The following is a 22745-nucleotide window of genomic DNA, read 5'->3' as shown; positions in this document are numbered from 1 at the left end:
AAAATTAACCTTGAAACTGACAGCGTTGAACTTTACCTAATCCCTGTGCCACAGGGCAAACAGCCATAATTAAGAAATCCCTTCAACCTTTTTTTTTTCTCCCTAGAGATGATCCTATCCTTTTGTGATTGGAAATAGGTAACCACAGCAAACCACCTTCTCCCACGTGACTCAGATAAGAGTCATTGTCCACTCTTTCTCATGACTACCATAGGCTCACAGACGATCCCCTTATTTACTTGTGAGAAGGTTAAACACAGAGCTTTCCATTTTTGCCTGAACCTGCCAACAAGGCCAGACACAGGGTCTCTAACTCCCAGTCCTTTGTCTCATGAATGATTAACTGAGATTAGAAGTGTGCCCATGGAAATTCCCTGGCGGTCCAGTGGTTAGGACCCGGTGCTCTCACTGCTAGGCCCAGGTTTGATCCCTGGCCGGGGAACTAAGATCCCACAGGATGCGCTGTGAGGAAAAAAAAAAAAGAAGTGCACCCAAACTAGCTAGACACCAAAATACACATTTCCTAGTCAGCCGACCAAGACTTCCCCTAGTTACAAAAGCAATTCTAACTGTAAACCACTCTACCTATAACTTGTCCAAACCCTCCCTATAACAGTCTAAGGCAAACTCACCCTGCCTTCGATTCTGAACTGTTCTCCATGATGGCAATATTCTGAATAAACTCAGTTTCCTTACTTGTTTGGTTTTTGTCTTTGACAGGTTGGTACCATTACTGGAATGGAACTAGAAGCCCACCTCTAGGCCCCCATCTTCTCCACCCAGGTCCTGAGGCTTTCTGAGCCCCTATGCCGCTTCCCTGAAGGGCGATTTAGGGATCTCAGGCTGGAGTCCAGCCGCTGATCCATGTGCTGCAGACAGCTGTCTGTGGTAGCACGGTAAGGATTTGATTTTGGTTTTGGGGGCCATCTCTTGGTTTGGTTTTGGGTTTTTTTTTTTTCGGTATGCGGGCCTCTCACTGTTGAGGCCTCTCCCGTTGCGGAGCACAGGCTCCAGACACGCAGGCTCAGCGGCCATGGCTCACGGGCCCAGCCGCTCTGCGGCACGTGGGATCTTCCCGGACCGGGGCATGAACCTGCGTCCCCTGTGTCAGCAGGCGGACTCTCAACCACTGCACCACCAGGGAAGCCCTCTTGGTTTGGTTTTGTTGCTAGCTATCGTTTAATAGCTCTGTAGTGACCTCAATGGGAAGGAATTCTAAAAAAGAGTGGATATATGTATACGTATAATTGATTCACTTTGCTGCACAGCAGAAGCTAACACAACATTGTAAAACAACTATACTCCAATAAAAATTAAAAAGACCCTTTCCCTGAGACCAAGACAACCCTGAAGGTTTCTCGGATTAGGTGGCTATTGCTGAGCTGGATCCCTAGCTGTTTCACAATCGCCTCGCCTCTCTATGCCACGACCAAGGAAACAACGCTGATCCCTCGAACTGGGACTCCTTCCACGTCTGTGTTTCAAAACCTGAAAAACTCTATCCTCTTCTTCCACCTTTGGACCCCTCAATTACTCGTTACCCTTTTCCCTTTTTATACACAAATAAAGAAGGACATGTATATCCTTGTTTGCGGGATGGTTAGAAGCTTTTTTTTCTGCAAACAGGCTACTGCCACAACTGTAGCTAAGCTGGTACCAGAAAGAATTTTCCCTACGTGGGGGTCCCTTTGTTCCTCTCTAGTGACAGAGGAACCCACTTCAACAGTAAGGTTATTGAGGATATTCAACGAGTACTTCCACTGCTACAAAATTTTCACTGTCTTAGCCACCCTCAATCCTCTGGAAAAATAAAGCAGGCCAACAGTGCTCTTAAATTCAAACTAGCCATACTCTCTGAGGCACCCAACCTGCCCCAAATCTTGTACTTGGTCCTGGTGATCCTCAGATCCTCCCCCTCCAGTCAACACTGATTATTCCCTTATGAATAATTATGTATTATGAAATAATACTGGCAGGCCAATGAAGATTTCTTACCTCTTCTGGACCTTAAGTGACCCTAATTTGATCTAATATCTATCCTTGTATCACCTCACAGTGGTCCGAATGGCTATCATCAAAAAGTCTACAAACAATAAATGCTGGAAAGGGTGTGGAGAAAAGGGAACCCTCTTGGACTGCTGGTGGGAATGTAAGTTGGTACAACCGCTGTGGAGAACAGTATGAAGGTTCCTTCAAAAACTAAAAATAGAATTACCATATGATCCAGCAATCCCAGTCCTGGGCATATATCCAGAGAAAACCATAACTCAAAAAGATACATGCACCCCAATGTTCATTGCAGCACTATTTTCAATAGCCAAGACATGGAAGCAACCTAAATGTCCATCAACAGAGGAATGGTTAAAGAAGATGCGGTACATCTATACAATGGAATATTAGCCATAAAAAAGATGAAATAATGCCATTTGCAGCACCATGCATGGACCTGGAGATTATCATACTCAGTGAAGTAAGTCAGACAGAGAAAGACAAATATCATATGATATCACTCATATGTGGAATCTAATTTTTTAAAATGATATAAATGAACTTATTTACAAAACAGAAACAGACTCACAGATTTCAAAAACAAACTTATGGTTACCAAAGGGGAAAGGTGGGGGGAGGGATAAATTAGGAGCTTGGGACTAACATACACACTACTATATATAAAACAGATAACTAACAAGGACCTACTGTATAGCACAGGGAACTCTACTCAATATTCTGTAATAACCTATGTGGGAAAAGTATCTGAAAAAGAACGAATATATGCACACGTATAACTGAATCACTTTGCTATACATCTGAAACTAACACATTATAAATCAACTATACTCCAATAAAATTTTTAAAAAATAATATCTATCCTTAAATATTGTTAAAGTTTTATTAAATCCACTCATATTTATCATCAACAGGTCAGGTTTCCTTTCCCACCACACACCCTACATGAGCTTCAAATTGGAAATTCCCTCTTCTGGAAAAGATACCACCAAAAGACCAATCTTGAATCCCAGTGGAAGGGATCTTACACTGTGTCCTAACCACCAATACCGCTACAAAACTACAAGGGGTACAACATGTACTTTATGTGTCACGATTAAAAAATGCAAAACAGGCAGCCCCGGAGCAGGCAGCAGCGTTATTCCTCCACGGGCTCTGGCTGCCGTGCGCGTGCACGGTTGGGAGGAGGGCAGCTGACTTCCTCCAACTAAAAAAGAGAGAGAAGGATGTTCCCGCAAACCCTCCCTTCTGCTCCCTGGTGGAGCGCTCAGAACTGGTGACCACTTCAAAAAAGAAAAAGATGCCATCCGCAAAAAAAAAAAAAAAAAAAAAAAAACAATTTCGGTTTCTCATGTAAAGAGCGTGGAAGTCACCACTATCCTAACAACAATTAAGAAGCTGAATGGAGTGAAAAATCAACAGCTCTTCTTGGATCCATAAGAGAGGGGAGGACACAGGGCACACGGCTGTTCCCAAGACTGGAGACGCAACAACAGGCAGTACTGGCTTACCGGGTGGGCAGACGCAGGGGCAGGAACCGTGGCAGGAACCAGGGCTGAGGTAGGAAGACTCCAAACACAACTGACAAATTGCTAGAGGCTCAGGGCGGACAACTCTGAAGTTAAAAGCTCCAGAGGACCCAACCAAAAGGGGGCCTCCGACTCTGGGAGCTTGAGAGTTTTCACGGTAAACATGGGAGAAAAATCCCCTCGTGCTTCCGAAGGGAGAGGGGAAATGGAGCCTGTTTTTAAATACCCCAGGGCACTCTCTTACCAGGCCTGCCCTCAGGAGAAACTAGTTAATCAGAGCCTAATCTGCTGGGGTCTTATAAGAGCCCGACTAAGGGAAATACCCAGCTCCACTTAACTATAGCCTTCCAGGTGGGATAAGGGAAATACCCAACTCCAGCCCACTCTATCCCACCTAAGGGGAAGGAAAACAGTAAAAAACACACTTAAAGCTCACAGTTCAGAGGCACAGGCTCCCTAAAAGGCTGAAACTTAATCATGAACAATAGGGCTTCCCCTCCCCACTCCTCACCGCTGCCTTACTACAGGCCTATTTGCTGCAGTTCCCTTTAACCAGCACATCAGGTCCCAATATCAACAAAAAATTAAAAGGCAAAACCACAATTTTTTTTTGATGGGAAAAAAAGGTTTTTTAATTGCATACTCAATCCATTTTGTGTGTTTCCAAAGGTGCAGTACTTTTCTTCATTTGTCAGTGAAAAAAGTTAGAAATTAACTTTAAAAAAATCAATGGCAAATGGCAAACCAATTTCCTTGAGAGTCAGGGTCACATATATAGTGCATCCTAGAACAGAGGAGGGGCAAGACAGATTCCAACCACTTTTCATGAGTTTTGTCAAATACTGGACCTATTCAAGGGTCAAGAGAAAAGGCAACTTTCAAAAGGAGTATATATATATATATATATATATATATATATGTGTGTAAATTTTTTCATTTTTAGCCCCACTGCACGGCTTGCGGGATCTTAGTTCCACTGACAAGGGATTGAACCCAGGCCTACGGCAGTGAAAGCACCGAGTCCTAAACACTGGGCCACCAGGGAATTCCCAGAAAGGAGTGTATTGTTAAATGAGGCGTTTACTATACTCCTTCCTGAGAGCACCAGGTGGGGAACATGTTTTCTAAACTAGATCTAGGAAGTAGAATGTGGAATCAATCCGTCCTCCTCCCCTTAAGGGCTGTCCAATGGTTAATGAATTAAAAAAAACATGACTAAATAAAAAGAAATCCCACACACACCTCCCTGCCCCACCCCCCAAAAAAGGAAAATAAAAAAAGCTAGATATCCCAGATTACTCTCCAGAGTGGAAACCGGGAACTGTTTCAACAACCCAAATTAGTCTGTTACAGAGTCATCACAAGCATGCCTTGCTTTTAAACAAAAAAACAAAACAAATTTTTTTTGAAATGGCCAAACAAAAACTAGTACTGATCATTTTTCTGACAATGCACAATTACTCAAAATTAACTAATATTGAGAGGGGAAAGGGGGCCATACCTATGGGCCTTGTCTCACAGGAGTGAATGTGGGTAGGTGCAGGGCATTTGTCATTGTTGCAAAAATGAATCTTAATTTTTTTTTTTTTTTTTTTTTTTGCGGTACACAGGCCTCTCACTGCTGTGGCCTCTCCCGCTGAGGAGCACAGGCTCCGGACGCGGAGGCTCAGCGGCCATGGCTCACGGGCCCAGCCGCTCTGCGGCACGTGGGATCTTCCCGGACCAGGGCACGAACCCGTGTCCCCTGCATTGGCAGACGGACTCTCAACCACTGCGCCACCAGGGAAGCCCCCTTAATTTTTAAGATTATTTATTTAAACATTGCTTTTAGTATGATGCCGACACCAGCTGTGCAGAAAGGCCTCTGGAGAGACGTTCACAGCAGCACACACCTGCAGCTCTTCAGTTCTGGAGGCTCCAGGGAAGCCAATATTGCTTTTTGTTAAATACATTCTTTAGGCCTTCCTGTGTGAGTGCAGAACACGCCACATATTTGACAGCCTTCAGGTCACTGGCCAGTTTTTCAGCAGCCTCTGGAGTGACAGGATTCTGTTTATTCTTGGCAAGTTTCTCAATAGTGGAGGGGTCACCTCTGAGATCAATTTGGGTCCCAATAAGCATGAAAGGAGTCTTTGGACCGTGGTAAGTTATCTCAGGCACCCACTTTTCTTTCACATTTTGAATGAGGATGGAGAGGCCACTGAAAAACAGACTAGAAATACATCTCTTTGTGGATAACTCAGAGGTCATAATGTGTCATAATCCTCTTGCCCTGCAGTATCAAAAAGTCCAAGAGTAGGGCTTCCCTGGTGGTGCAGTGGTTGAGAGTCCGCCTGCCGATGCAGGGGACACGGGTCCGTGCCCTAGTCTGGGAAGATCCCACATGCCGCGGAGCGGCTGGGCTCGTGAGCCACGGCCGCTGAGCCTGCGCATCCGGAGCCTGTGCTCCACAACGGGAGAGGCCACAACAGTGAGAGGCCCGCGTACAGCAAAAAAAAAAAAAAGTCCAAGAGTATATGGCTCTCCACCAATCATAACTGTGACTGCACAGTTGTCAAAAACACTCCATACAGGGACTTCCCTGGCGGTCCAGTAGTCAAGACTCCATGCTTCCACGGGTTCCATCCCTGGCTGGGGAACTAAGATCCCTGCATACTATGTGTGGTGTGGCAAAAAAAATTAAAAAAACCCCAAAACAGTCGGTACATACTCAGATGGAAATTTGTTTGTTGTGTAGGATATCAGGAGACGTGTTTTACCAACAGCACCATCGCCGACGACAACACACTTAATGGTCTGCGTTGCTGAAACAGTTCTGTATCCACTTTAAATATTTCAAATTTGATGCTGACCTCAGCTCCACCGCCCACAAAACCACAATTTGAAGAGACAGAGGAAGCATCAGAACCAGACACGGCAGGAATGTTGGAATTATCAGACCAGGATGGAAAACAACTATAAATAATATGCTAAGCGTTCTAAGGATGCAATAGACAGGATGCAGGAACTGATGGGCAATGTAAGCAGAGAGATGGAAACCCTAAGAAAAAACCCAAAAAGAAATGATAGAGGTTCAAGACGGCGACATAGGAAAATCCTGAGCTCACCTCCTCCCATGGACACACCGAATTTATGTGGAACAGTTTCCTCTGAAAGAAAGCTAAAAACTGGCAGAGCAGCCCTTCCTTCACACCTGGTAAATGAGAGGGAAGCCACGTGGAAGCAGGTGGGAAAGGCTGAGGCAGAATCTCACCATAAATCCCCCACCCACAGTGCAGGGATCTGCAACAGGAGGGAACTCAAAACCCAAATCGTCTCACTGAGGAGTGAAGGGTCTCTACCCCATACTGGGCACCCCAACCTTTAAGACCTGCACCCAAGAGACAAGCCCCCAAATACCTGGCTTAGAAGACCAGCAGAGCCTGCGCACGGGAGACTCATGGGCTGTAGCAAACTGAGGGCTGGTGCACAGACCCATGGGTGCCAGGGCCCAGCAAAGCAGCAGCCCTTTGAAAAGTGCCCAGGTTTTCTGTGAAAAAGGACTCACTTGCTACTTTTGACAGTGTTGGTCTGAGGGGTGGAGGCCTGCTGGGAAACTCTCTGGGGATGGAGGCTGGCGGGTGCAATCTTCCTGCTCTCCCTCTTTTTTTTAACTTTCATTTCTTTTTTCTTTCTTTTCTTTCTTTCTTTTTCTCCCCTCCTTCCTTCTTTCCTTCCTTTTTTTTTTTTTTTTTGATTTTTTTCCCTTTTTTCTCCTTTTCGTGGGTACCATCTTTGCACTACCCATCCCCCTGCCCCGCCTTGCTCCAGCCAGTGGGTGCATCACCACCCTCTCTGCTGCTCTCCAGAGCACCAATATCTCCCAAAGGGGAAGAACTTCTACACATGTCCAGCGCCCCAGTTTGTATGTCTGATAACCTGGTTTCTACAGCTGCCACCCAGGGGATGCCCCTTGATAACCTGGCTCTGGAAGCCAGCGGGGCTTGCGCTCCTGGGTCCCACAGAGAGACAGTTCTTGGCGGGGTGTCACCCCAGGGTGCTGCACAGATAGTGGGCTGAAACGCTTCCCCAGGCTTTCTGAGAAAGAGGCCTGTTTCCTTCTTTTTTTAAAAAAAAAATTATTTATTTATTTATTTATTTTTGGCTGCATTGGGTCTTCGTTGCTGCGTGCGGGCTTTCTCTAGTTGCAGCGAGCGGGGTCTACTCTTTGTTGCAGTGCGCAGGCTTCTCACTGCGGTGGCTTCTCTTGTCGTAGAGCATGGGCTCTAGGCACACGGGCTTCAGTAGTTGTGGCATGCAGGCTCAGTAGTTGTGGCACATGGGCTCACTAGTTGTGGCACGCGGGCTCAGTAGTTGTGGCTCGCGGCCTCTAGAGCACAGGCTCAGTAGTTGTGGCACACAGGCTTAGTTGCTCTGCGGCCTGTGGGATCTTCCCGGATCAGGGATCAAACCTGTGTCCCCTGCCTTGGCAGGCAGATTCTTAACCACTGCTCCAGCAGGGAAGTCCCCCTGTTTCCTTCATCAGGATCTTTGCCCTAAGGGACAGGCTTCTGCTTTGGCTCACTTATGTGGGCCTATGGAGGTGCTCTGAGGGAATGGACCCATGGATGCAATCTTTGCCTTCTCCCTCTGTCTTGCTCCAGCTCACTGGTATCTTCCCATAAAGAGCTTATACCCTTGTCAGGTACCCTGACTTTTGTGGCTGCTGCCAGGAGACACCTCTATATCACCTGGTTCTGCTGGCCAGTGGGGTTTATGCTCCAGCAGTCCTACAACTGGAACCAAGGAGAAAGAGTTTATAAACTCCTACCACCCCTGGGGCACGGCAGGAGGCAACAGACCCAGGAGGTCTGTCTTTCCCACAGAAAGTCGGAGGCCTATCGGCTTATCATTATAGCCACAGCCTGAGGGGCAGGCTTCTGATTAGTGACACATCTAAGGCTGACCTTAGACCTTTCCTGAGACCTCGAGGACGATGCTATCTTCACACTTTACCTCTGCCCTGCTCCAGTGTGCCAGCATCTCTGGGAGAGGAGCTCTTATTCGTATCTGGTGCCCCAGTGTTTACATCTGGTGCCCTGGTTTTGGCAGCTTGATTCCTTGGCTCTGGTGGCCGGGCGGCTTGCACTCCTGCACGTGCGCAGGACTGCAACAATCCCACAGACAGTTCTTGGCAGGCTACCACGCCAGGGCACTGCCCAAACAGCTGACTGAAACACTCCCCCGGGCTTTCTGTGAAAGAGGCCTATGCGTTTGTCCTGGAGCTTTGGCTTAGGAGCAGGCTTTACAACTGGCATGCATCTAGAGGCTACGGAGGGACTCAAGGAATAAAGGCCAGGGGACGCCATCTTATACTGTCCCTCTGCCTTGCCACAGCTCACGGGTATCTCCTAGAAAGGAACTAATACACTGTCTGGAGCCCTGATTTTTGTGACTATTACCCCGAGGAAGCCTCCAGGTTCCCTGGCCCTGGTAGCCAGTGAGGCTTATGCTGTGTATGTTTGCATTCTGTAAAAGCTGCTGCCTGAGGGTCTGGCTTCTAATCAGCCTGAGTCCTCTCCTTTGGCACTGACTGGTCTTGGTACAGCCTCAATGACGGGGAGCTGTTAAAGGTAAAATAAACTGCTTGGCTCACAAAGGTTTGAGACAGTGAAGAGCCCCAGCTAGAACAATAAAGCTCATCTCCTACACAAGGCCAACGCTGCAAGAGTGGGAGAGGTAACTGCTTCATCCAGTGCGTAGAAACAAACACAGAGCGTCAAGCAAAATGTAGAAACAGAGGAATGTGTTCCAAACAAAAGAACAAGATAAAACCTCAAGAAAAAACCTTAAGGAAGCATAAAAAAGTAAAGAAATGATAGAGGTCAAAAACACCGTAAGAGAAACGCAGAAGGCCTTTATGGGCTTCTTAGTAGACTGGTCACAGCTGAGGAAAGAATCACTGAGCTTGAGGATATATCAAGCAAAACCAAAAACTAAAAAGCAAAGAGGGACTTCCCTGGTGGTGCAGTGGTTAAGAATCCGCCTGCCAATGCAGGGGACACGGGTTCGATCCCTGGTCTGGGAAGATCCCACATGCCGTGGAGCAACTAAGCCCGTGCGCTACAACTACTGAGCCTGTGCTCTAGAGCCCTCAAGCCACAACTACTGAGCCTGCATTCCACAACTACTGGAGCCCACGTGCCTAGAGCACATGCTCCACAACAAGAGAAGCCAGCGCAATGAGAAGCCCGCGCACCATGACGAAGAATAGCCCCCACTCACCACAACTAGAGAAAGCCCGCGAGCAGCAACAAAGACCCAACACAGCCAAAGATAAGTAAATAAAAATAAATAAATCTATTAATAAATAAAAATAAAAAGCAAAGAGAACAAAGACTAGAAAAAAAAAAAACTGGAACAGAATCTCCAAGGACTGTGGGACAACTACAAAAGGTGTCACATACACACAGGGGGAATACTAGAAGGAAAGGAGAGAGAAAGAAATTTTTTAAAAAGTGAAACAATAATGACCTAGAATTTCTCCAACTTAATGTCAGACACCACTGCTGGGGGTCTGGGTTCCATCCCTGGTCGGGGAACTAAGATCCTGCAAGACGCGAAGCATGATGGGGAAAAAAAAAGAAAAGAAATCATATAAAATATGCTCTCACACCACAGTGGAATTACTAGAAATCAATAACAGAAAAATAACTGGAAAATCTCAAAATGCATGAAGATTAAACAACACACTTCTCCCCCACCCCCAGCTTTATTGAGGTATGATTGACAAATAAAAATTATATATATGCTAAGGTCATACAACATGATTTTTAAGGTGTATAACATGATGATTTAATATATTTTGTGTAATGATTACCACAATCAAGTGAGTTAATACATCCAACGCTTCACATAGTTACCTTTTTACATCTTTTATGGTGATGACACTTCAGATCTATTCTTAGCAGATTTCAAGTATACAGTACATTATTATTAACTATAGTCACCATGCTGTACATTAGATCCCTAGAGCTTATTCATCTTATGACTGAAATTTTGTACCATTTCACCAATTCCTCCCTATTTTCTCCACCCTCAGCCACTGGCAACCACCATAATACTACTCTCTGGTTTTATGAGTTTGAGATTTTCACATTCCATATGTAAGTGAGATCATACAGTATTTGTCTTTCTGTGTCTGGCTTATTTCACTTAGCAGAATGTCCTCCAGGTTCATCCCTGTTGTTGCAGATGGCAGGATTTCCTTCTTTTTCGTGGCTAACATTCCATTCTCCCTATATATGCCACATTTACTTTATCTATTCATCCATCGATGGACATTTAGGTTATTTCTGTTTCTTAGCTATTGTGAATAATGCTGCAGTGGACATAGGAGTGCAGATATCTCTTCAAAATACTGACTTGATTTCCTTTGGATCTGTACCCAGAAGTGGGATTTCTGGATCACGTGGTAGCTCTATTTTTAACTTTTAGAGGAACCTCCATAAAATTTTCCATATTAGCCCTACCAATTTAAATTCCAAACAACAGTGCTCAAGGGTTCTCTTTTTCTCCACATCCTCCTCAACACTTATCTCTCATTTTCTTAATGACATTCCAACAAGTGTGAGGTGATAGCTAATTGTGATTTTGATTTGCATTTCCCTGATGATTAGTGATGTTGAACACCTTTTTGTACACCTGTTGGCCATTTGTATGTCTTCTTTGGAAAAATGTGTATTCAGGTCCTTGCCCATTGTTTAATCGGGTCATTTGAATTTTATCAAATATTTTTCCGTATTGATTGAGATGATCATATGATTTTAATCCTTCATTTTGTTAATGTGCTGTATCACATTTATTGATTTGTGTATGTTAAGTCAACCTTGCATCCCAGGGATAACTGCCACTTGATTATGGTGTCTGTTTTTCTAGTTTCTATCATTTATTTCTATTCTAATCTTGCTTATTTCCTTTCTTCTTATACCTTTCAGTTTAGTTTGTTCTTTCTTTAGTTCTTTGAGGTATAGTTCAACTTTAGGTTGTTTATGTAAGATAGTTCTTTTTTCTTAATTTAGACATTTATCACTATAAACCTCCCTGTTAGAACTACTTTCAGAAGTTCCCTGGTGATTTAGTGATTAGGATTTGGCACTTTGCCGTGGCCCATGTTCAATCCCTGGTTGGTGAACTGAGATTCTGCAAGCCACGTGCCACAGCCAAAAAAAAAAAAAAAAGAACTACTTCACTTCATCCCATATGTTTTGGTACATTGCGTATCTATTTTTGTTTGTCTTTAAAACTTTTTGAATTTTCCTTTTGATTTCTTCTTTGACCCATATTTGTTCAGGAGTGTATTGTTTCATTTCCACCTATTTGTGAATTTCCAATTTACCTCCTGTTATTGATTTCTAGTTTCATATTGTTGTGGTCAGAAGAGATACTTATACTAATTTTATTTTCCCTTTTTCTCTCTCTCTTCTCTTTCTGGAATTCCCATGATGTCAGTGATGCTTCCTTTGATGGTATTGCATAAGTCCTGTACGCTTTCTTCACTCTTTTTCTTTTTTTTTTCTTGATCCTCTGACTGGAAGATTTCAGAAGACTTATCTTCAAGTTCACTGATTCTTTCATCTGACTGTTGAAACTCTCTATTGAATATTTCTGTGCAGTCATTGCATTCTTGAGTTCCAGGATTTCTGATTTTTTTTCTTTAATGATTTCTATTTCTTTGCTGAACTTCTCATTTTGTTCATGTACTGTTTTCCTATTTTTGTTTCGTTATCTCTGTGTTTTTTTTCCTAATTTACTGAATTTCTTTAAGAGTTTTTTCTGAATTCTTTGTTATTCAATTCATAACTCTAAATATTTTAGGGTGAGTGGAGCTTTATTAGTTTCCTTTGATAGTGTCATGTTTACCTGATTATTTCTGATTCTTGAATCCTTGCATTGCTCTCTGCATATCTGAGGAAGAGTTCTCCTTTTCCAGAGCCTACGGATTTACTTTGGCAGAGAAACCCTTCTCCAGACGGCCCAGTCTGGGGTTCTGCATGTGTCAGCTGGTAGCACCCACAGGCAAGCAGGGCTTGCTATGGGGTCTCTACTGGGCAGGGCTGTTGCCTGTGCTCTACTGTTGGGGGGCGGGCTCTGTTCTGCAGTCAGACAATGTTACTATCTGGGCTCCCTGGTGGGGAGTCTGTAGGTTCTGCTCCACAGATGGGCAGGGTAACTAAGGGGGTTTTCTGTCCAGGTTCGGCTGCAGGCTATGCTCAACAAACAGGAGGGGCCATAGGCTGCAGTTCACACGGGGCTGAAGGCTAGGCTCTACAGATTGACAGGGTTACTGTGCAGGCGCCTTACACAGGCTCCTCCGGGTGGGTGGGGAGAGACAGCACGCTCTGCGTTTGGGCAAGGCTGCTAGCTTGGCTCCCTGTGCCCTTGGGGCAGTAGAGTGAGCTCCATGGCCTGGCTGGACTGCTGGTTGTGTACCCGAACTGGAATGGAGCTGCTGATTGTGCTTCCTGGCCAGATGGGGAGCAACTAGCTCAGATGCGTGGGTGGGGGGAGTCACTGGCTGCGCGCTCTGATTGGCCGCCCTCACCAGCAGGAACACCGTGCCACAGCATGATCCCTGCACTGGTTGCTGAGAGCCCTGTCCTCCTACTTTGTTTCTAGCTGACCCCATTTGGTGTAGCCCTGCTGATTCACCCAGTGTTTCCTACGAGATGAGACAGAAGCGTGCCCCTGGGGAAGCACTCCAGAATACTGGCCACGCAGGATGTCAACCTCGGGCTCTCTTTTCCCCGCTGGAGAAACTGTAGGTGCAGGGGAACGCTGTCTGTGTGGCACTGTGCCAGCCTGGGGTGGGGGGGCAGGCACATGGTCAAAGTGAAACCACTCCTCTTACCCACTTAATGTGGCTTTTCTCAGTTTTGTTGTTCAAGGGGTGCTTCACCCTCAACCCTGGGTTCTAGGATTTTCACACAGGTGTACTTTTTTTTTTTTTTTTGGCCGAACCCCGGCCCTCGCAGTGAAAGCATGGAGTCCTAACCACTGGACCTCCAGGGAATTCCCCACCCAAGAATAGTTGTGTCTGTGAATAGTTGCTTATTGGTCTTTCTGTGAGGGGGATCAAAACCTGGAACCTCCTAATCTGCCATCTTGCTTTCGAAGTGGAAATAGCACTATTGATTCAAATAAGATGTAATTATCTTTCAACTCAGAAGAAAATAAAAATAAAAGAAAGCTTTCTTTACAGAAGAATAGCAACTAGTAAACATAGAGTCAGGCAGTGATTGTTAGTGGATGCTAAAACCATGAGATGAAAAGTTTGGGGTAAATACTTATTGTTGGAAAACAAGTAACATTCAAGTTCAGCATCTTTAAAATAAGCAACACTGGGGCTTCCCTGGTGGCGCAGTGGTTGAGAGTCCGCCTGCCGATGCAGGGGACACGGGTTCTTGCCCTAGTCCAGGAAGATCCCACATGCCGCGGAGCGGCTGGGCCCGTGAGCCATGGCCGCTGAGCCTGCACGTCCGGAGCCTGTGCTCCGCAACGGGAGAGGCCACAGCAGTGAGAGGCCTGCGTACCGCAAAAAAAAAAAAAAAAAAAAAAGCAACATTTATTACCCTGAAGTCTCTGCCAACCAGAAATGCAGGACAGATTTAGGTGGGTTTTCCTGGCTCGCTGTTTCTCATGAGGTTGCAACAGCTGTAGGCCAGGGGTGCAGTCATCTCGAAACTCTACTTGCATTGCAGAACCTGTTCACAAGCTCTTTCACAAAATTGTTATCAGGCTTCAGTTTCTTAAATATTGTTGGAATGAGGGCCTCAGATTCTCCCCATACCACACTATCCCAGCATGAAAGGAGAGACAGAGAGAGAAAGAGAGAGAGAGAGATGGAGCCCACGTCACAGTTTTTTCCATAACCTGATCTTGGAAGAGACGTCCCACTGCCACTGTCATACCCCTTGTTAGAAGAATAGATAGATAGATAGATAGATAGATAGATAGATTTATTACAAGGAGTTGGCTTATATGAGTATAGAGACTGAGAAGGCCCATGATCTGCTATCTGTAAGCTAAATAGCCAGAAAAGCTAGTGGCGTAGTTCAAGTCTGAGTTCGAAGGCTTGAGAAAGAAGCACTGATGGTACAAATCCCAGCCAGAGGGTGGGAGAGGACTGATGTCTCAATTCATTCAGGCAGAGAGAGTGAATTCTCTCTTCCTCTGCCCTTTTGTTCTATTCTGGCCTTCAATGGATTGGATGATTCCCACCTATAGTGGGGTGGGCAATGTGCTTTACTGTCTATCAATTCAAATGCTAATCTCCTCTAGAAACATCCTCACAGACACACCCAGAAAAAATATCCAGGCCAAATGTCCAGGCACCTTGTGATCCACTCAAGTTGACACACAAAATTAAACATACAGTTACCAACACTATGCGGAAGTAGCCAGACAAATCCAGAATGTAAATTGTTCTACAAAACAACTTTGCTGGATTGTTCAAAAATCAGTCATAGAGAACTACGAATCAAAACTACAATGAGGTACCACCTCACATCACTGAGAATGGCCATTATTAAAAAGTCTACAAATAAATGCTGGAGAGGATGTGGAGAAAAGGGAACCCTGCTACACTGTTAGTGGGAATGTAAGTTGGTGTAGCCACTTGGAAAACAGTATAAAGGTTCCTCAGAAAACTAAAAATAGAATTACCATATGATCCAGCAATCCCACTCCTGGGTAATATCCGGACAAAACTATAATTCAAAAAGATACATGCACCCCTATGTTCATAGCAGCACTATTCACAATAGCCAAGGTATGGAAACAACCTAAATGTCCAACGACAGATGAATGGATAAAGAAGATGTGGTGCCTATATATGATGGAATACTACTCAGCCATAAAAAAACAATGAAAAAATGCCCTTTGCAGCAACGTGGATGCAACTAGAGATTATCATACTAAGTGAAGTACGTCATAAAGAGAAAGACAAATATCATATGATATCACTTATATGTGGAATCTAAAATATGAACCTATCTTTGAAACAGAAACAGAATCACGGACATAGAGAACAGACTTGTGGTTGCCAAGGGAGAGGATGTTGGGGGAGGGATGGAGTGGGAGGCTGGGGTTAGCAGATGTCAGCTATTATATATAGAATGGATAAAAAACATGTCCTACGATAAAACATAATGGAAAAGAATATATATAAACAAAGAATGTATATATATATATATATATATATATATATATATATATATAACTGAATCACTTTGCTGTACAGCAGTAATTAACACAACACTGTAAATCAACTATACTTCAATTAAAAAATAAAAATAAATATAATAAATCAATGTCATATGGAAAAAAGAGGGATTAATTTAGAAAATTAAAGCATGCAACCAAATGGAATGTTTGAATCCTAGTTGGATGCCAAATTGGACAAAACAAACAAACACACAAACACACATATAGGCATATATATACACAGATACATATGTGAGAGAGAAAGGGGAAAGAAAGAAGGCAGATGTAGCAAAATTTTAATAATCATTAAACCTACGTGTGGCATATATAATGTTCATTGAAATACTCTTTAAGCTTTTCCGTGTGCATGAAATTTATCAAAATAAAAAGTTAATGAAAATATCTCTCAGCCACATAATTCCACTAGGCTTAAAATAGTCTCAGCTAGTCTTCTCTGGCACATATTTCCTCTCTGAGAAATGCCTCAAATAATAAACTTTGTCTTACTCACTCCAAAACATTCCCGAGAATAGTTGCTACATTCATTATGCCACATCGTTGTACAGTTAATTATTTTCATAGGAACTCAATTGGAAGCTCCTGAGGGTAAGGACTGTGTTTACGTATCACTGTCATTTCCATAAAACTACACAGTAGACTACTCTTATTAGATCATCCGTTGATGCTTATTCAGTTAAGCCAAAGAAAAACAAGAATAAGAAGTGAAGCAGAGGGCTTCCCTGGTGGCGCAGTGGTTGGGAGTCCGCCTGTTGATGCAGGGGACACGCGTTCAAGCCCCGGTCTGGGAGGATCCCGCGTGCCGCGGAGCGGCTGGGCCCGTGAGCCATGGTCGCTAAGCCTGCGCGTCCGGAGCCTGTGCTCCGCAACGGGAGAGGCCACAGCAGTGAGAGACCTGCGTACCACAAAAAAAAAAAAAAAAAAAAAAAAGAAGTGAAGCAGAGAAGTAGAGCTGGGCCATTTGTAGCAACATGGATGGACCTAGAGATTGTGATACTGAGTGAAGTAAGTCAGACAGAGAAGGACAAATATCGTATGATATCGCTTATATGTGGAATCTAAAAAAAATAGTACAAATGAACTTATTTACAAAACAGAAATAGAGTTATAGATGTAGAAAACAATCTTATGGTTACGAGGGGTGGGCGGGAAGTGGGGGGAGGGATAAACTGGGAGGTTGGGATTGACATATACACACTGCTATATATAAAATAAATAACTAATAAGGACCTACTGTATAGCACAGGGAACTCTACTTAATACTCTGCAAGGACCTATAAGAGAAAAGAATCTAAAAAAGAGTGGATATATGTATATGGATAACTGATTCACTTTGCTGTACAGCAGGAAGTAACTCAACATTGTAAATCAACTCTACGCCAATAAAAATTTTTTTAAAAAGTAGAGGGCTTCCCTGGTGGCGCAGTGGTTGAGAGTCCGCCTGCCAATGCAGGGCACATGGGTTCGTGCCCCAGTCCGGGAAGATCCCACATGCTGCAGAGCAGCTGGGCCCGTGAGCCATGGCTGCTGAGCCTGCGCGTCCAGAGCCTGTGCTCCGCAAAGGGAGAGGCCACAACAGTGACAGACTCACGTACCACAAAAAAAAAAAAAAAGAAGTAGAGCTGAGACGATACTTTAAATATTGGTTTATAGTTTATACTGTATAGAATTCATTCAACTCCTAAAGAACCTTATAATCTGTATCCTGGAGCTGCTCATTGTTATTGAGTGACTCAAATTCTTCATAATTTATAAATACTCTTTTAAAATAAAAGTAACAATGCTTCTTCCCAATTTGATCTATAGATTCAAGCAGTTCCAATCAATATCCTGGAAAGTTATTTTATGGATAACAACAAACTGATTCTAAAGTGTATATGGGGAGTGACATCAGCCTCACAGTGGTGTAAGACATCTCTCTCGTTTGTCCTTTTTAACAACTAGTTAAACATCCATCCATTAACAAAAGTTCCTCTGCAAATTGAGGGATCCCGGACCATCTGCCAAGGGACATGGTGGGAGTCTTGCTCGCCTGTGCCTCTGGTGATAGGCAGACAGTCCTCAGTATGGGCTGCAGAAACAGCAAGAGTCGGAGAACCTGCTTAACCGCTTCTAGGCTGCAGTTGGGAAAACCTAGAGAGTGCTGACTTGGGCAGAAACCCAGCGACAACAGAGACTTTGTAGAAGTGAACCTTCCCAAAGGGAGATTCCAGCGCATAGTTGCAGCAAAAAAATATAAACACATACGAGTTTGGACACATAGGAGATGGTGAGAGGAACTTTGCCAGTGCCACCACTCCCCCCAGGTAATACTGCAGAACTAGCCAGCAGCGACCCCTCCCATGCAGAGAGAAAAAAGTGGTGTTTGAGTGTTCAGCTTCTCCAGCTGTATGGTATGCTGCTGGAGAAACCCGGTTCTCTCCAGTAGCATGCAGAGTACTGAGGTGGGGTGTCCGTAACTGGGGGGAGGGAGATCAGGAAAGATAAAGAATATCAAAAGGCATTAAAGGAACACAGTTCCTGATGACTGCACCCAGGATTTCTCTAGGAATTCCACCCAAGACCCTCTGGGAGTACCTCACCCTAGGATTCCCCAACTAGGCCCAAGGGCACCACCAATGCCCTGTGTGCTAAACCCACACCTCCCCCAAGTCTGTGGCTGGCTGCTTGTGTACACTTCTGAATGCAGCAGTGAGAGTGAGCTCTGTCTGGCAGAGTCGTTGTCCAAAAAATAGACCAGGGTCTGTGGGCAAGGGAGAAACCACAAACTTGAGCTGTAGCTCCACTTTCTAGAAAACAAAAGAGAAGTTTTCAGCAGCCAGCCTGGTGAGTTATAAATACCGGGAGAATGGCGGTCCAGTGGTTAGGACTCCAGGCTTTCACTGCCGTGGGCTGGGGTTCAATCCCTGGTCGGGGAACTAAGATACTTCAAGCTATGTGGTGAGGCAGAAAACAAAAAACGGAAGAAGACAAAAAAGGCCTAAGAGTCCTACCATGAGAGAGAGCAAGAAGCACATAGCAGGTGTATCCGTACAAGGTCAGAGAAAATCTCTGATATAACAGGGCCAACAAACAGTATATCCCACCTGAAGGCAACTAGTAAAGACTTGAAGAGCTTTCTGCTACTTCAAATGAGAAAGCAGCAATGCAAAACTACAAGGAACATGAAGAATTAAGGAAACATGTCATGAAAAAAAGATAACGATCCTCCAATAACCAAACTCAAAGGCACAGAATTTTGTGATCTAGCTGACAAAGAATTCAAAGCAGCTGTTTTGAGGAAATGCAAGGGGTTAAAAGAAAACACAAGTAGACAATTCAATGAAATGAGTAAAATAATACATGAACAAAATGAGATATTTAACAGAAATATAAATAATAAAAAAGAACCAAACAAAAATCCTGGAGCTGAAAAAAAAAACAACAAATGAGTAAAGCAAAAAACGCAACAGAGAGTATCCACAGCAGAGTAGACCAAATGGAAAGCAGAATAAATGATCTAGAGGACAGGAACTTTGAAACAAGACAATCAGTGGAAAACAAAGAATAAAGAATGAAAAAGACCAAAGAAAGCCTATGTGATATATGGGACGCCATCAAATGTACAAATATTAGAATAACTAGGGTTCTGGAAGGAGAAGAGTGGGAGAAGTGGTCAGAAAGTTTATTTAAAGAAATAATAGCTGAGAATGTCTCAATCCTGGGTAGAGAATTGGACACCCAAGTTCATGAGACCATCCTATCATCTCAATGCAAAATAACCTTCTCCAAGACACATTATAATGAAACTGTCAAAAATCAAAGATAGTGACAGAATTCTAAAAAGAAACCAGGATAAAAAAGATCATAACCTGAAAATGAACCCCATTAGTCAGTCAGCAGATTTCTCAGGAAAAATTGTATAGGCCAAGAGAGAGTGGAATGACATATTCAAAATATTGATGAGAAAAAAAATGCCAGCCAAGAATACTTTATCCATGAAAGTTATGAAGGAGAAGTAAAGACTTTCCTGGACATACAAAAGCTGAGGGACTTCACCACCACCAGACCTGCCTTGCAATACATTCTACATGGAGTACTTCAAGCAGAAAGGAAAAGATGCTAATTAGTGAAATGAAAACATACAAAAGTATCTAACACACTGGTAAGGGTATATATACAATCATATTTAGAAAACTCTAATTCTGTAATAGGATGGTGTATTAACCCCTTAACTATAGTATAAAGGTTAAAGGAACAGAGTAATAAAACAACTATAGCTACTATATTTGTTAATGGATATACAATTGAAAAAAGTGGTAAAGTATAACATCAAAAATATAAAAGGCCAGGGCAAAAGTGTGGAGCTTTTATATGTGATTGAATTTAATTTTCTATCAGCTTAAAATAGACCGTTTTACCTATCAGAAGTTTTATGGAAGTCTTATGATAACCACAAAGCAAAAATCTAGAGTGGATTCACAAAAGATAAAGAGGAAATGGAGCATGCCACCATGGAAAATCACCAATTTACAAAGATAGGCAAAAACAAGGCGAGGAGGAAACAATGGAATTACAAAAGGCCCAAAAAGCAATTAATAAGATGGCATCAGTAAATCCCTAGGTATCAACAATTACTCTAAATGTAAATGGATTGAAGTCACCAGTCAAAAGGATCAAAACAAAACTAAATAAGAACCAATTATATACTGCCTATAAGAGACTCTTTTGATGTAAGGACACACATAGGCTCAAAGGGAAGAGATAGAGAAGTCATGAAATAAGTGAGTAATGGGGATGAAATGTAAAGCATAGAGAATATGATCAATAATATTGTAATAACTTTGTATGATGACAGATAATAACTAGACTTATCATGGTGATCATTTTGTGATTCATACAAATATTGAATCGCTATGCTGTGCATCTGGAACTAACAGTGTTGTAGGTCAGTTATACTTCAATTTAGAAACAAAAAGAAGAGGAAGAGACAGCAGAAGAGAAGAAAGACCATGTGAGGACACAGAAGGTCACCATCTCCAAGCCAAGGAGAGGGGTATCACCAGAAACGAATTTTGCTGGCACCTTGAGGAAATAAATTTCTGTTACTTACATCCCCCCCCCGAAAAAAAAAACCCAAAAAACAAAAACCACACACACACACACACACAAATTTTGTGCCACTCCCTTCTACTCGCCCTGGTTTTAGATGAGATATCTTCTGTTATACAAATTGATGTTGTCCTACAGGTAATTTGTCACTTTCCTCTGGCTTCTTTCAAGGTTTTTTCTGTGTCTTTGGTTTCAAAAAGCTTAATTATGGTGTATCTTAGAAGGGATTTCTTTCGGTTTTTATCATTTGGGGTTTGCTCAGATTCTTGAATCTGTAGGTTTGTGTCTTTTAACAAATTTGGGAAGTTTTCAGCAATTATTTCTTACAATATTCTTTCAGTTCCATTCTCTTCCTCCCCTCATGGGACTTTCATGATACAAATGTTAGATATTTTGTTATTGTTCCACAGGTCCTTGAGGCCCTGTTCATTTTTTTCCTAGTCTATTTGCCTCTCTGTTTTTCAGATTGGGTAAATTCTATTGACATGTCCTGAAGAACACTGATTCTATCCTTTGTCATCTCCACTCTACTATTTGGCCCATCCAGTAGAGTAGCTATGATGTTTTCCAACTTTATAATTTGCACTTTTAAAAAATAACTTCATTTCCTTTACTGATATTTTCTGATATTCAGTTATTTCAAGAGAATTTATAACACGTTATTAGAGCATTTTTAAGATGCCTGCTTTAAACTCTGAGATAATTCCAACACCTGTTTTATCTGTGGTGAATCAGTCGATTGTCTTTTCTTATTCAAGTTGTGATTTTCTTGGTTGTTGGTATGACTGATACCTGTTATTTTATGTTGATAATTTTCTCCATAATATTATGAGGCATTAATATTTTTGATCATCGACTTCATATTAAACATTTTATCATAAGCTATCATATATTATTTCATTTAATGAGACTAGATATCTGAAGATAAATTTTGCACAAATTTGTACAATTACTACATTACTACACAAAGAATAATTTTGCTTTACACTTTTCTACCAAGATTGTGTTTTAGGTTTTCCACTTTAAATTGAGCTGAACATAGTAATTAATCCTTCAATATTTATATATTCCAACCATGGGAAAAACAGGATGGATTATGTTCAATATTTCAGTAAACTTATACCTAAAATCACATAGTTGATCCATCTCCAAATTTATGAAATTCGTCATATACACAATCATAAAAGATGTCCTTCCCTGTGCCCTCTGCATAGTAACATTTCACAAAAATTAATAATACTAAGATGACCAAATCACTGATACATGGTTAATGATATGCTGATGATAGGTTAAAGACTTAGTAGTGCATGGAGGCCAAAAAAACACACAGGTTCCTCCACCCCTAAAACACACAAAAAATTGGAAATTGGTATATGTATACATGCCCCACAAAAACTTAAATTGTAAAGAAAATAATCAGAGAAGATATGTAACCTTAAAGAGGCAAAGTAGGTCCCACTCCACAACTTTACTATTCGTCTGATTTAGTAAATGATGTGGCTATAGAAATGAAGTGAAGGAAAAATGGTAAAGGAAAGTATATGGGAACCAGAGGGATGGGGGAGTAGTGCCAGTACAGAAGCCTAGGAAAGACTTAGCCATGCCATCATGGGTATTATAGATCCAGCTCTATCCAAAGAAACTGTCCATTTGGTGGGTTAAAGACCTAAATATAAGTCCGGATACCAGAAAACTCTTAGAGGAAAACATAAGCAGAACACTCTTTGACATAAATTGCAGCAAGATCTTTTTCAATCCACCTCCTAGAGTAATGGAAATAAAAACAAAAATAAACACATGGGACCTAATTAAACTTAAAAGCTTTTGCACAGCAAAGGAAACCATAAACAAAACAAA

The sequence above is a fragment of the Mesoplodon mirus genome (assembly GCF_964341445.2).
Source record: "Mesoplodon mirus genome assembly, chromosome: 17".
NCBI classification, from domain to species: domain Eukaryota; kingdom Metazoa; phylum Chordata; class Mammalia; order Artiodactyla; family Ziphiidae; genus Mesoplodon; species Mesoplodon mirus.
Note: the sequence above shows the minus strand (reverse complement) of the source record.